Source organism: Dioscorea cayenensis, chromosome 1 (genome assembly GCF_009730915.1).
Source record: "Dioscorea cayenensis subsp. rotundata cultivar TDr96_F1 chromosome 1, TDr96_F1_v2_PseudoChromosome.rev07_lg8_w22 25.fasta, whole genome shotgun sequence".
Lineage (NCBI taxonomy): Eukaryota > Viridiplantae > Streptophyta > Magnoliopsida > Dioscoreales > Dioscoreaceae > Dioscorea > Dioscorea cayenensis.
Window position 1 is genome coordinate 26,668,321 of NC_052471.1, and position 13,528 is coordinate 26,681,848.

A 13,528-nucleotide genomic window follows, 5' to 3' on the forward strand; every position below is an offset into this window, starting at 1 on the left:
AGATTTCTGAACTCATTTTTCCCATCATTTTAACTTTTTAAGCCTCGACTCTCCTATGCTTTTGAGCCTTAGCTTGTGCATTTTTGAGTCATGACCATTCATATAATTCGGTCACTAACTCAATTGCTTTGACTTGTTTGTTTTTTAAGAATATTTTGTGGATTTTGGGTGATGATCCCCATTTGTTTGCTAATGGAAAGACCTCTATTGACCATGTAAATCTCAAGAGGGAAGCTATTTATTATTGCTTTGGGCTCCACAAGAGTTACCGGACTTCAAGAGATTTTTTACTTAAGAGAATCTTTTCCACTTCATCAAGAGAGTCTCAGGAGGTAATGGAGAACCTCTCACAATAAGAGTTCTCTACTACTATATTAGACTTCAACACGAGTTGATAGTTTTTATAATATTTTCCATTTAACTCAAAAGAGTCTCAAGAGGTAATGAGAAAACTCTCACAAAGAGAGCTCTCTACCATTACATTGGACTTCAACATGAGTAGGTGGTTTTCATAGCATTCTCCACTTAACTCAAACAAGTCTCAAGAGGTAATAAGAAAACTCTCACAAAGAGAGCTCTCCACCACTACATTGGACTCAGCAAGAGATGGTCGTCTTCAACATATTTTCCACTTAACTCGAGAGTCTTAAGAGGTAATGAGGATACTCTCACAATGAGAGCTTTCTACCACCCACTACATTGGACTCAACAAGAGATTGTGGTCTTCAAAATATTTTCCACTTAACTCAAGAAAGTCTCAAGAGGTAATGAGGAAACTCTTACAATAAGAGCTCTCTACAACTACATTAGACTCAACAAGAGTTGGTGATCTTTAAAATATTCCACTCAAGAGAGTCTCAAGAGATAAAGAGGAAATTCTCAAGGAGAGCTCTCTGCCACTATATTGGACTCAACATGAATTTGATAGTCTTCAAAATATTTCACTCACTCAAGAGAGTTTCAATAGGTAATGAGGAAACTCTCACAAAGAGAACTCTTTACCACTACATTGGACTTCAATAATGAGATTGTGGTCTTCAAAATATTTTCCATTTATTCAAGAGAATCTCAAAAGGTATTGAGGAAATTCTTACAAAGAGAGTTCTCTACTACTACATTGGACTCATCAAGAGTTTGTGGTCCTCAAAATATTTTCCACCCACTCAAGAGAGCCTTAAGAGGTAATGAAAAAACTCTCACAAAGAGAGCTCTTTACTACTGCATTGGATCAGCAAGAGTTGGTGGTCTTCAAAATATTTTCCACTCACTCAAGAGAGTCTCAAGAGATAATGAGAAAACTTTCACAAGGAGAGCTCTCTACTACATTGGACTCAACATGAGTTTGTAGTCTTCAACATATTCCACTCACTTAAGAGATAACGAGGAAACTCTCACAAGGAGAGCTCTTTACCACTATATTGGACTAAGTAAGAGTTTGTGTTATTCAAAATATTTGCCATAGGTAATGAGGAAACTCTCACAAGGAGAGCTCTTTACTACTGCATTGGACCCAGGAAGATTTGTGGTTTTCAAAATATTTTCCACTCACTCAAGAGAGTTTCAAGAGGTAATAAGGAAACTCTCACAAGGAGAGCCCCTCTACCACTACATTACTCAGCAAGAGTTGGTGATCTTCAAAATATTTTCCATACACTCAAGAGAGTCTCAAGAGGTAATAAGAAAACTCTCAGAAAAAGAGTTCTTTACAGCTATATTGAACTGACCATGAGTTGGTGGTCTTCAAAATATTCCACTCACTCAAAAGAGTCTCAAGAGGTAATGAGGAAACTCTCAAAAGGAGGGCTCTCTACCACTACATTGAACTAAGCAAGAGTTTGTGATCTTCAAAATATTTTTAACTCAGGAGAATCTCAAGAGGCAATGAAAAAACTCTCACAAAGAAGGAGAGCTCTCTATCACTACATTGAACTCAGTATAAGTTGGTGGTCTTCAAGAGACTTTCCACTCAACTCAAAAGAGTTTCAAAAGGTAATGAGGAAACTCTCAATAGGAAAACTCTCTACCAATAGGCATGTTAATTTACAAGAATACCCCTTGACTTTTACTAAAATCCCATTTTTCTCCTTTCTTTTGCATTTTAACCCCTCTTATGACATTTTTGCACATTAGCCCTTAAGTTCCTTTTTGCAAATTTAAGAATTTTTGCAAATAGGCCCTCTAACTTTGTATTTCGCAATACAACATCCAAACTTTTCATTTTTCAACACTTTTTTTTTAATTTAACTTTGCACATAAGCCCTTAATTTTTTTTCTTGTTTTACATTTTATGATTTTTTTCAAATAACCCCTGAAATCCTTGTTTTTCATATGTTATTAATTAATTTATTTATTTACTTTTACAAACATACCCTTATAACTCTCACTTTTTATTTTCACATCCATTCATATGGCCGGCGAATAAAACCACACACATTTTTTTTTTATATTTTTCATATTTTTTCCAGTAAATTTTGTAAATGAATTCTCCATTTTCCACCAATTCATATTGACGAGAGAACTAACTTCATATGTGCTTATTGGTTACTAAAGCATGAAGCTATTAATTTGGACTTTCTCCATACCTTTCTACCTTCAATCTTTAAAAAAAAATGTCTAATGACTTCCACTATCAACCATATCCCTATCCAATCATAAAACCAAGAGCCTTGAGATTCCACATGATCATTATATAATTGTTAATATATATCTATACTCTCTAAGATTGTCTCCTATGTCCACTTCTTTGATCTTTATGATTGGGAAGTGTAAATAAATCCTATTGTAAACATTTTTCCTTAATACATATTCATTCTTCAATATACTTGGCTCACTATTACAAGGAAGCAAGTAAAGATGATGGGTAACAACATGTACAAAATGTTGAGCAATCAAGAGAGAAGCATTCACAAAGCTTTACTAAGGTGAGGCACATCAAACAGTGGATTCTATAGATGACCGGAGCGCTAAACACCGGAGAAGAAAATTCTTCGTTTGATGAGATGCCTGAAAGAGAGCAAGGTGTTTGTGAAAATGCTCCTCAAAACACTCTGCACTCATAGAGAAAGGAAAAGAAAACAAGTCAAAGATTGGTTCTCCGCCAATACCATTCCTCCACTATCTCCCATTATATATATAAACTAATACAAACACCTAGACAAAACAAAACACATCCATTGGCTAATGCCCAAACTTAACACCCATTGGCCACCCTATTTCACTAGCACTCCACTCATTGGATGGACACTAACTACAAGAGATTGAGTAAATTAAGTACTCTTTCTCACAAAAAAAACTTAACTAACATAACTAATTTTAGCTTAATAAAGGAGAACTCGACAGTGTAACCATGCTGGCTTCTCCACTCTGGTTCAGTACAACGCCATGCTTGTACATTACCATCTTCATACCATCTTGATCACCATCATGCTTCAGCTGCGCCACCCATATCATGATCCTTGCCAGCACCGCATCCCATGCCTTTTGCCAGCACAATGTTTTCAATCACATCTTCAACACCCCCTCTTGACTGAAAATCCTTCATTCCAATCAGACTCAACATAGCAGCATGTTTCTCATGAGTAAGTGGTTTAGTGAACATGTCTGCAAGCTGTGCGTTTGTAGAGCAATGGTGCAGTGAAATTACCTCATCAGTAACTAGACCTCTGATGAAATGATAACGCACGTCAATGTGCTTAGTTCTCCCATGATGTGTAGGATTCTTCGCAACTGCAATTGCAGACTAGTTGTCACGTCATAGACGAGTTGCATTGCTGATCTTAACTCCATATTCCTTCAGGATTCTTCTAAACCAGACCACTTGACATACCGTTGAAGTAGCAGCAATGTACTCAGCCTCCATGGTTGAGAGCGCGACAATCTCCTGCTTCTTTGTGCTCCATGATATTGCACTTAGACCCAGACGAAGAAACATCCCGAAGGTACTCTTCCTGTTAGACAGTGAACCACCCCAATCACTGTCTAAGAATGCTTCCAATGCAGCTTCACCCCCTCTAGAATACAAGAGTCCCAGGTCCCTTTTCCATGGTAAATACCTCAACACTCTCTTTGCTGCAGAGAAATGATCACAGCTAGGTGAATTCATGAATCGAGATAGATAACTTACAGCAAAGGAAATGCCGGGTCTAGTGTGGGTGAGGTATAAGAGCTTCCCAATCAAACTCCTATACAACATTGGATCAGAGAAATCAATTTCAGCATGCTCTTGAGGCGTGTAATTTACCACCATAGGTGTCCCAACTGGTTTACAATTCTTCATGTTGAATTGATGTAACAAATTCACAATGTAAACATGCTGCTTAATGAATATCTCTTCACATTCTTGCTTGACTTCGAGCCCAAGGAAGTAATTCAAATCTCCCAAGTCTGTCATATCAAAGGTCTTCATCATCTCTGATTTAAATTGATCAATGAGTGTTGTAGATGAACTTGTATAAATGATATCATCCACATATAGACTCAAGATTAAACTCTCTCCATTTCCTTGCTCCTTCCTATAGAGTGTATGCTCACATTCACTCCTTTTAAAGCCCTGCTCTTGGAAGTACTGATCAATCCGGCTGTACCAAGCTCGAGGAGCTTGCTTCAAACCATATAATTCTTTCTTTAATCGGCACACCAAATCTTCACTTCCTTCAATAACATATCCCTCCAGTTGCATAACATATACTTCCTCTTGAATGTCTCCATTCAAAAACGCAGTCTTAACATCAAAATGATAGAATGGTCATCCTTCATGTGTTGCTATGGCTAACACAAGTCTCACTGTCTCCATGCGTGCAACCGGCGAGAATACCTCCTCATAATCAACTCCATGTTGCTGAGAATACCCTTTGGCGACTAACCGTGCCTTTTGCTTGATCACTTGTCCTTGACCATTGATTTTTGACTTGAAAATCCACTTGAGTCCTACTGCATGCTTCCCAGTTGGTAGATTGCATAGCTCCCACGTTTTGTTCTTCATAATTGAGGCCATCTCAGACTCCATAGCATCTTGCCACACCTTATGCTTCACTGCTTCATTATAATCAACGGGGTCTGCAGCACATAATGTAAATGTGCAGGTATTATAGACATCCACCAATGACCTGACCTTTCACGGTGGTGTATCATCAGACTGTACAATCTGAGGACTCTGATTGCTCATCACTGAGGAGTTATCAACAGTTGTTGCAGCATCCTTTCTGAGACCGCCATCACATACACCTGTAGTCTCACTAGTTTTCTCTTCAACTGAGATCTCCTACTCTTTTACATTACATGTCTTCCAATTCCATCTTGAGTATTCATGGAACACTACATCCCTGCTCACAATGATCTTGCATGTTGTAGGGTTGTATAGTCTATATGCTTTGGATTCAGAACTATACCCAACTAACACACATCTTTCGGACTTGTCATCAAGCTTCTGATGTTTGTGAGATGGAATCAATGTAAATGCTACACACCCAAAAGTTCTGAGATAACTTACATTGGGTTTGAAGCCATGCCAGACCTTATATGGAGTCTTGTTCACCAGTGCTTGTGTTGGAGACCTGTTGATCAAATGCACTGCAGTTGATACAGCTTCTCCCTAGAACTTTGTTGGCAGTTCTCCACTCTTTAATAGACTTCGGGCCATCTCGACTACCGTTCTATTCTTGCGCTCCACCACCCCATTCTGCTGAGGTGAGTAGGGGGTGTATATTCTCGTTTGATTCCCAATTTGTCACAATAATTCTGGAAATCATGAGAAGAGAACTCCCCTCCCCGATCACTCCTCAGGGCCTTAACCTTCAGTCCAGTCTGCCTTTTTACATATGCATGGAAATTCTAGAATTTCTCAAAGACTTCGGATTTGGTTTTGAGAAGAAACACCCAACACCACCTGCTGAAGTCATTAACAAGTAAGTAAAAATATTTATTTCCTCCAAGGGACTCCTCGCTCATAGGACCACAGAGATCCATATGGATCAGTTTGAGACATGCACTTTCTCTTCGGGCCATGCCACAAGGGAAAGAGTTTCTAGCTTGCTTGGCCATCACACACTCTTCACACTGTGATTTCTCCTTCAATTCTGGAATTCCTTTCACCATCTTCTTTCGTGCAAGTAATAGTAAACTTTTGTAATTCAAGTGCCCAAACTGCAAGTGCCATAACTCATCTGGTGTCTGAGTTCTTGCAACCATGCTCATATTCTCAATATCAGCAATATCAAGAGGGAACATGTTGTTCCTCGACCTTGGAATTGTAATGACATTAGTCTTTTCATTACAATCACTGATGACACACATATTCTCTTCAAATTTAACTAAGTACCCCTTGGAGAGTAGTTGGCCAACACTAAGGAGATTGTGTGCAAGACCCGGTACATATTGCACATTATGCAGACTCTTCTGAGCTCCTGATTGTGTTTTAACTGTCACAGTCCCCACACCTTGCACCTTCATCTCCTTGTTGTCTCCCAACCTCACACTGACCTTCATTGACTCATCCAGGTTACTGAACAACATTTTGTTTCCCGTCATGTGATTTGAGCACCCTGAGTCAATCAACCATACTGAACTGCGTTGGAGTTCAGTACAGCTACTTGCCATGAAGAGATTTCCATCCCCACTCTCTTCTGCAACTAGGCCAGCACCACTTCAGCTTGTTTCTTCCTTAGCTTGCACTCAGCTTTCATGTGCCCATATTTCTTGCAATAAAAACACTGAATATGGCTTTTATTCTCACTTCCTCTTCCTCGGTTGCTCTCATAATCTCTTCCCCGGCCACGATTGCTTATTCCTCTTCCTCGCAAATCAGATCTCCCTCGACCTCTACCTTCGCCCGAAGAGACAATAGAGCAACTTGGTTTGAGCTGTCCTGTGCTAGAGAACTCACCTCTTGCTACCAATGGCTTCTCACCGGTCTTCATCATAGAGCGATTAACTCTCACTTCATGAGCTTGAAGGGTACCACAGAGATCATCAAGACTGAGTTTTGAGATCTCCTTTGATTCTTCAATCGCCACAGCAACCCAGTCAAACTTTGGTGCCAGATTTCGAAGCACCTTCGACACCACCTCTGGTTCTTTAAGCTTGTGACCAAGACCCTTTATCTGATTTGTAATTGTGATCACCCGCAAGACGTACTCTTGAACTCCTTCATCGTCTCTCATCTGGAGGGTTTCGACGTCTTGCCGGAGAGCCTGAATCCTCACCACCATCACCTTGGAAGTCCCTTGACACTACTTCCTCAGGGTTTCCCAAGCATCATGAGCGGACTTAGCTTCTGATATCCGGTCCAAGTTTGGACCATCGACAGCTTGTTGGATTATGCTCAATGTTCTAAAGTCTCGCTTCTTGTTCTCTCTCTCCACGGCCTCATCCTTCGACTCCGTCACTCCATTCTCCACGAGATCCCACAACTCAAGGGATCTGAAGACCGTCTTCATTCGAAGACTCCACCAGCCATATTCTGGCCCTGTGAACACCGGGACCGAGGGTTGTGAGAGGGTCATCGGTGCACCTGTTGCAGCTGTCGCGCCGTTGGTCGCCATCAATCTCTGATACCAGTTTGTAGATGACCGGAGCGCTGAACACCGAAGAAGGAAATCCGTCGTTTGATGAGATGCCTGAAAGAGAGCAAGGTGTTTGTGAAAATGCTCCTCAAAACACTCTGCACTCACAGAGAAAGGAAAAGAAGACAAGTCAAAGATTGGTTCTCCGCCAATACCATTCCTCCACTATCTCCCATTATATATATAAACTTATACAGACACCCAGACAAAACAAAACACATCCATTGGCTAATGCCCAAACTTAACACCCATTGGCCATCCCATTTCACTAGCACTCCATTCATTGGATGGACACTAACTACAAGAGATTGAGTAAATTAAGTACTCTTTCTCACAAAAAAAAAACTTAACTAACATAACTAATTTTAGCTTAATAAAGGAGAACCCAACAGTATAACCATGCTGGCTTCTCCACTTTGGTTCAGTACAACGCCATGCTTGTACATCACCATCTTCATACCATCCTGATCACCATCATGCTTCAGCTGCGCCACCCATATCGGTATCCTTGCCAGCACCGCATCCCATGCCTTTTGCCAGCACAATGTTTTCAATCACATCTTCAACAGATACTACAAGGGACCATATAAAAATATTTGAACTGGGACTAGAGAAACCTAGGAGAAAAATAATGATTCAGGGAAGAGAAAATTGGGTGGGTTTTATAAACATAGGGAGAAATATGCAGGGTGGCATATTCATTGAAAATTTATGCATTCAAAGTTTCATGGATGACACGCATAACGAAACATGTTTGCATGTGAGAGAGGAACAAAATTCTAAGAATAGCTTGCATATCATATTTCAAACATAGCATCGTGTATGTCATGTGGAATAGATTGGGCATATCATACATGAGCATGATGAATATCACTACAAGAAAGTTATTGTTTAGAAACAGCATTTTTTGTTTCTAATCCGTTCCTAATTCAATTTAGAAATAAATTAGAAACAGAATTTATTTGTTTCAAATACCCTTGTTTCTAATTTAAATAGAACAGGGAAAAATGCTCCGTTTCTAAATTAGAAACGGATTAGTAACTGGGAAGCAATATGTTTCTAACTTTTTGAAAAAAATTAAAAAGCGGAATAAAAGTATGTTGCTAATCCGCTTTCTAAATTCCGTTGTAATTTTGTTTCGAATTTAGAAACCATAGTTACAAAAAAATTAGAAAATGCAGTTTCAAACAGAATATTTTTCTGTTTTATTTTTTTGTTCTCCCATTAGAAACAATAGCTTTTTGTTTTTTTAATCCGTTTCTATAAGTTTTTTTAAATTTAAAAAACAATATTCAAACAAATAAATCCGTTTCTAATCCATTTCTAACATTTAAGTCAATAAAATAAAATAAAAAAATTATATCCCCGATTTTTTTAAAAAAACCCGAGTACATAATTTTTTTAACCTACAATGCTAATAAATAAGATAAACTCATCAATTCATACAAAAAAATAAATGTTTAAGTATATATGTTCAACACAAAATAATAAGTATACGACAAATACAATTATAAGTCAACATTATGATTGCCAATAAATGGTTGAGTCCTGTGTGGTCTCTCTTTCATTTCAAGCAAATTTTGTTGAAGCTCCTTGTTATTATCTTGTACTTGGCCAAGTGTCTGTTGAAACCTCTCCTCACTATCTTGGACTTGACTAAGAGTTTGATGCAAATCTCTAACCTCAGCATGTAGTGCCTCAGATGATGAACCTGTGGACAAACTCGAAGATGAATGTGGATAAAAGATACAGGCTTGGGACCCTATTCCATAAACCCGACTTTTCATGCCATTTATAGATTATGCAAACATTTATATCGTTTAAGTGCTAAAACAAATATTTTTTTCGTCTAGAAGCTAAAATGAACATTGACCTAAAAGTTTAGAGGTATTAGAGGGTTTTATCCTTTTTGATAGATGAAAAAGTTGATTATATATACATATATATAAAGATAAATCATATTGAAATCATATGAAGGGCTGTAGTAACTCTGTGTTTTTGAGAATTTTCCACCCATTCTCTCAATTTAGTCCTTTGGAAACTCTTCAGAGAGTAACGTGCTACAGGAATACCAATTCCCCACCAAAGTTAAAACCTCTAACCATGGCCACCCAAAAAGAAAAAGAAAAAAAAAATTATTCCATCTCAATTTGAACTCCAATAACAAAACAAAATTTCATATTTTGTAAACCCAAAACCAAAATTTTGTTGAAGAGAAAACATAGAAGTATGAAATCATACCAACCACAAGCCCCTAATAAAGCTTAGACAATCCAAGACAAAACAAACGAAATAATACAGAAATAGTTACAAGGTATACAAGAGCAAAATAACCAACTTCATTAATAAATGGAACTGCTAAATAACAGCACAGGAGAAAAAGATGAGACAAATGACCAAACTGAAAGGGAGTAAACCAAAAAGAAAATTCCCTTAATACACAAAATTTAACAACATTAAATTTCAATACCAGCATAACAAAACCAAGCATCTCTAGTCCAGCCTATGGATTCACCATGAAACCTAAACCAGGATGAAGCACTAAAGAAAAAGAACATATAATATATATATATATCTCATGACACTAAGTGGACAAAAAGTGGAGAAAAGCTTAACACATAAGTCTTATGAAAGTGCAGCGAAAAGAGCCATGGAAGGAAAAAAATAACACACTGAGACATTGAAAAAGCAACTTGTATAAGAGTGAATGCTAAGACTAGATAGTTTGCAGTTATCATAGAGAGTATAGGGCATTCGTTGTCATCTCCAATACATCTAACAATGAAATTTCATCGGAGAAAGGGAGTAATTCCACAAACACAACATGAGAAAAATCTACGAGAATCAAATCACAAAACCCTAATTTTCTTTTTCCCATCCCACAGTCCAACAACAACTCAATCCAGTCCCACAAAGCCCCTTGCAAAAAAGATCAAATTTTGACATGAAAAACAATCATCAGATCTGGCAAAAACCCTAATCTTAAGATTAAAAAACCAAAAGACATACCTGCATTAAGCATTGGGGATTTTCCAAACAATCATTACATTAAAGAAGATAAAAACATGAAACATAAAAGAAGGAGAAGACAAGTAGGTTTAGTTAATCTAATCATAGAATCATTAGCTTGTACTTTCAATCTCACCTAACAAAACCGTCATGTTTAACTTTGAATTAACATCAAAGACAAGTCAAAAACGGCATGTTGCCCCTAAACATTGATTATAATTACATAACCAGTAAGTTTTGATGATGTAATCTAATGATGTTATCAAATGTATAAAAAATAACTTAATAAAAGAGTGCTATCTTCCAAACAACAGCCAAGTCCTAACCATAAAAGAATATTGCTCTGATGTGTATAATAATAATGGTAAACAACAAACAAAATTGTAACACATAAAATAAATAAAGTATGATCTGATGTTTGCACAACAGTGGCATTGGTTATCGACAGAGTAACTAAGTCCAAGGACATGGCATTGGTCGAAGCAGAAAAATCCTGTGCAGTACTCTAGAACAAGTATTGATAGTAGAGAACATGCGGAATCAAAAATCTTGAGTTGAAGAGACAAACTGCAATCTTGCAGGCAAAGTTTGAGATTGTTTACCGTATTAAGACAATAAGCTTCATCAGTTGACTTGCTCACCTAAATGAATGTCTTCTTCATGCTGCAGGAGGAAAAACAAACCATCAGAAGGTTATGGAGGTTCAAAAAGATCACTCAAACTATTCAGGAACTAGAGGAGTCTCTTTTTAGCCACAAGTGCAGCCACTTACACTCTATGTGAGGTGTCCCAACTAAATGTAGGATACCAGTCCATTCACCTAACAATTAACTGGAGAAGCGCCATTTTTAGTGCTTTGGAAATATCAATCTATTGATCATGACATGCAAATAATTCTAATCACAACCCAAATAAAGCAGCAAATTCATTCAAATTCAAAAACCTAAAATATGATAAAACCAACAATAAAGAACTCCATCAAATATCAGAAAAATAAAAAAATAAAAAAATAGCTCAATGGTTTGTGAAACAAACTCTACAAAAGATAGCTAGACTGAATCAAACTAAATAATGCATGCTGGGGATTTACTTTCATGGCTAGTCCTGTACTTTTGTGCAACTTTGGATGGTTTCCTAACAACAATGGAATAGCAATAGCCTCAAAAAAACTTTATTTAAATTGATTTTTCTACAAACCTCATTTGTTTGTTCCAAAAACCTAGAAACGAAATCACCCCCAAAAATTCCAAATCAGCTCCTACAGCTTCCACAAACCCCCACACCTGCAAACAAGTGCATCAAATCCCAAACCCTAGAATCCCAACACACACCAAAGAAAAAAGGGGGAAAATCCTAGGAACAACAAGAGAGAATATCAATAGAATCGAAATGGAGCGAATTCAGATAGGATTGGATGGAGGTTGGCGCCGGAGAGGTCCCAAACCATAGAGAAAAAACTAGCTCGTAATCAAACCTAGCAGCGGATTTCTTCGTGCTCGTCCTCATAAGAGAGCATCTTCTCGGTGATTCCAACGCGGTACCAGACTTCTTCACCGACTTAGCAGCGGATCCTTACTGTTATCGGATCCCAAACTTAGTTGCGCTCATTATTAGTTTCAGATTCGACCCAGAACGCCGACCCGCCGCGCTATCCATCTAGCACCCGCCACCGCCCGTGTTTGAGTGGCATGATTCACCGGAACCGGCACCGGCACCGGCACCGGAGCCAGCACGGGATATGAGGAGGTACCGTGGAGTGAGGAAACGGCCGTGGGGGAAGTATGCGGCGGAGATCAGAGATCCAAATCGGAAGGGATCTCATGTCTGGCTTGGTACCTTTGACACCGCCGTTGAGGCGGCGAAGGCATACGATCGCGCTGCCTTACAGATGCGCGGTTGCAAGGCGATCTGGCAGCGATGCAAATGACATCGGTGGTCACCAGGACGAAGAGAAGAAGGGTAACAGAGGAGACAGAGAAGGGGATAAAGGCGGTGAAGAGAGAGAGCACACCGGAGGAGGAGATGAGGCGATCTGGAAGAGCGTTTGGGAGGACTCAGAAGGGAAGGGGATCTTCAGCTTGCCGCCACCCTCGCCGCTCTCTCCTCACCCCTCTCTTGGTTTCCCCCAACTCTTGGTACAATGAGAAAGAGAACGAAAGAGGGCGCTTCTTCTAGAATGTCCTTTTTTATAATTAAAAAATAAATAAAAATGATTTTTGTGGTAATGTTTGAGTATGGCTGAAGGATATTTCCTTGCTCTTATGTAAATTTTATGGTAATGAATAATAACTATATTTTTTAGCATTTATCTAAAATTTATATCAGCTAATATATACAGTTTTAACAATGGACATGTACTTGATTTTTGTGATGTTAAAAGTCAAACATGGAAACAATTCCCAAACTTAATATTTGGAATTTATTAGAAACGTTTTAAAAACGGATATTTTCTAATATTTAATAATATTTAAATAAAAATATTAATATTTAGAACAATTTGAAAACGGATTAAAGCGTATATTTTCTAAATGTTTAATAATATTTAGATAAAATATTAATTTTTTTAAGTTTGCTTTCTAATCACTGCTATTGAAACGGATTGAAACAGATGCTGTAATAATTTTTTTAAATACAATATTAATTTTTATATCCGCTTTACATTACACTTTCTATTGAAAACGGATATTTTCTAATATTTAATAATATTTAAATAAAAATATTAATATTTAGAACAGCTTTCTAATTCACTTTCTATTTCGGAACGGATTAGAATCGGATATTTTTCTAATATTTAAGTAATATTTAAATAAAATATTAATTTTTAAGTTCGTTTCTAATCCTTTCTATTAGAAACGGATTAGAAACGGATATTTTTAATTATTTTAAAAATATTTAAATAAAATATTAATATTTAGAACCGTTTCTAAATCCCTTTCTATTTCGAAACGGATTTGAAAACG

The 13,528-nt window shown here is 37.6% G+C and overlaps 1 long non-coding RNA gene across 1 annotated transcript; it reads right to left on the minus strand.

Annotated features, from left to right (window-relative positions):
• Positions 1-9,020: 9,020 nt before the first annotated feature.
• Positions 9,021-11,785, minus strand: LOC120263662. Its single transcript, XR_005537114.1, has 4 exons — positions 11,766-11,785; positions 11,341-11,399; positions 11,171-11,231; positions 9,021-9,270 (listed from the first exon to the last, which is right to left on the minus strand). It is a non-coding gene; the product is annotated as an uncharacterized LOC120263662 (long non-coding RNA).
• Positions 11,786-13,528: the final 1,743 nt, after the last annotated feature.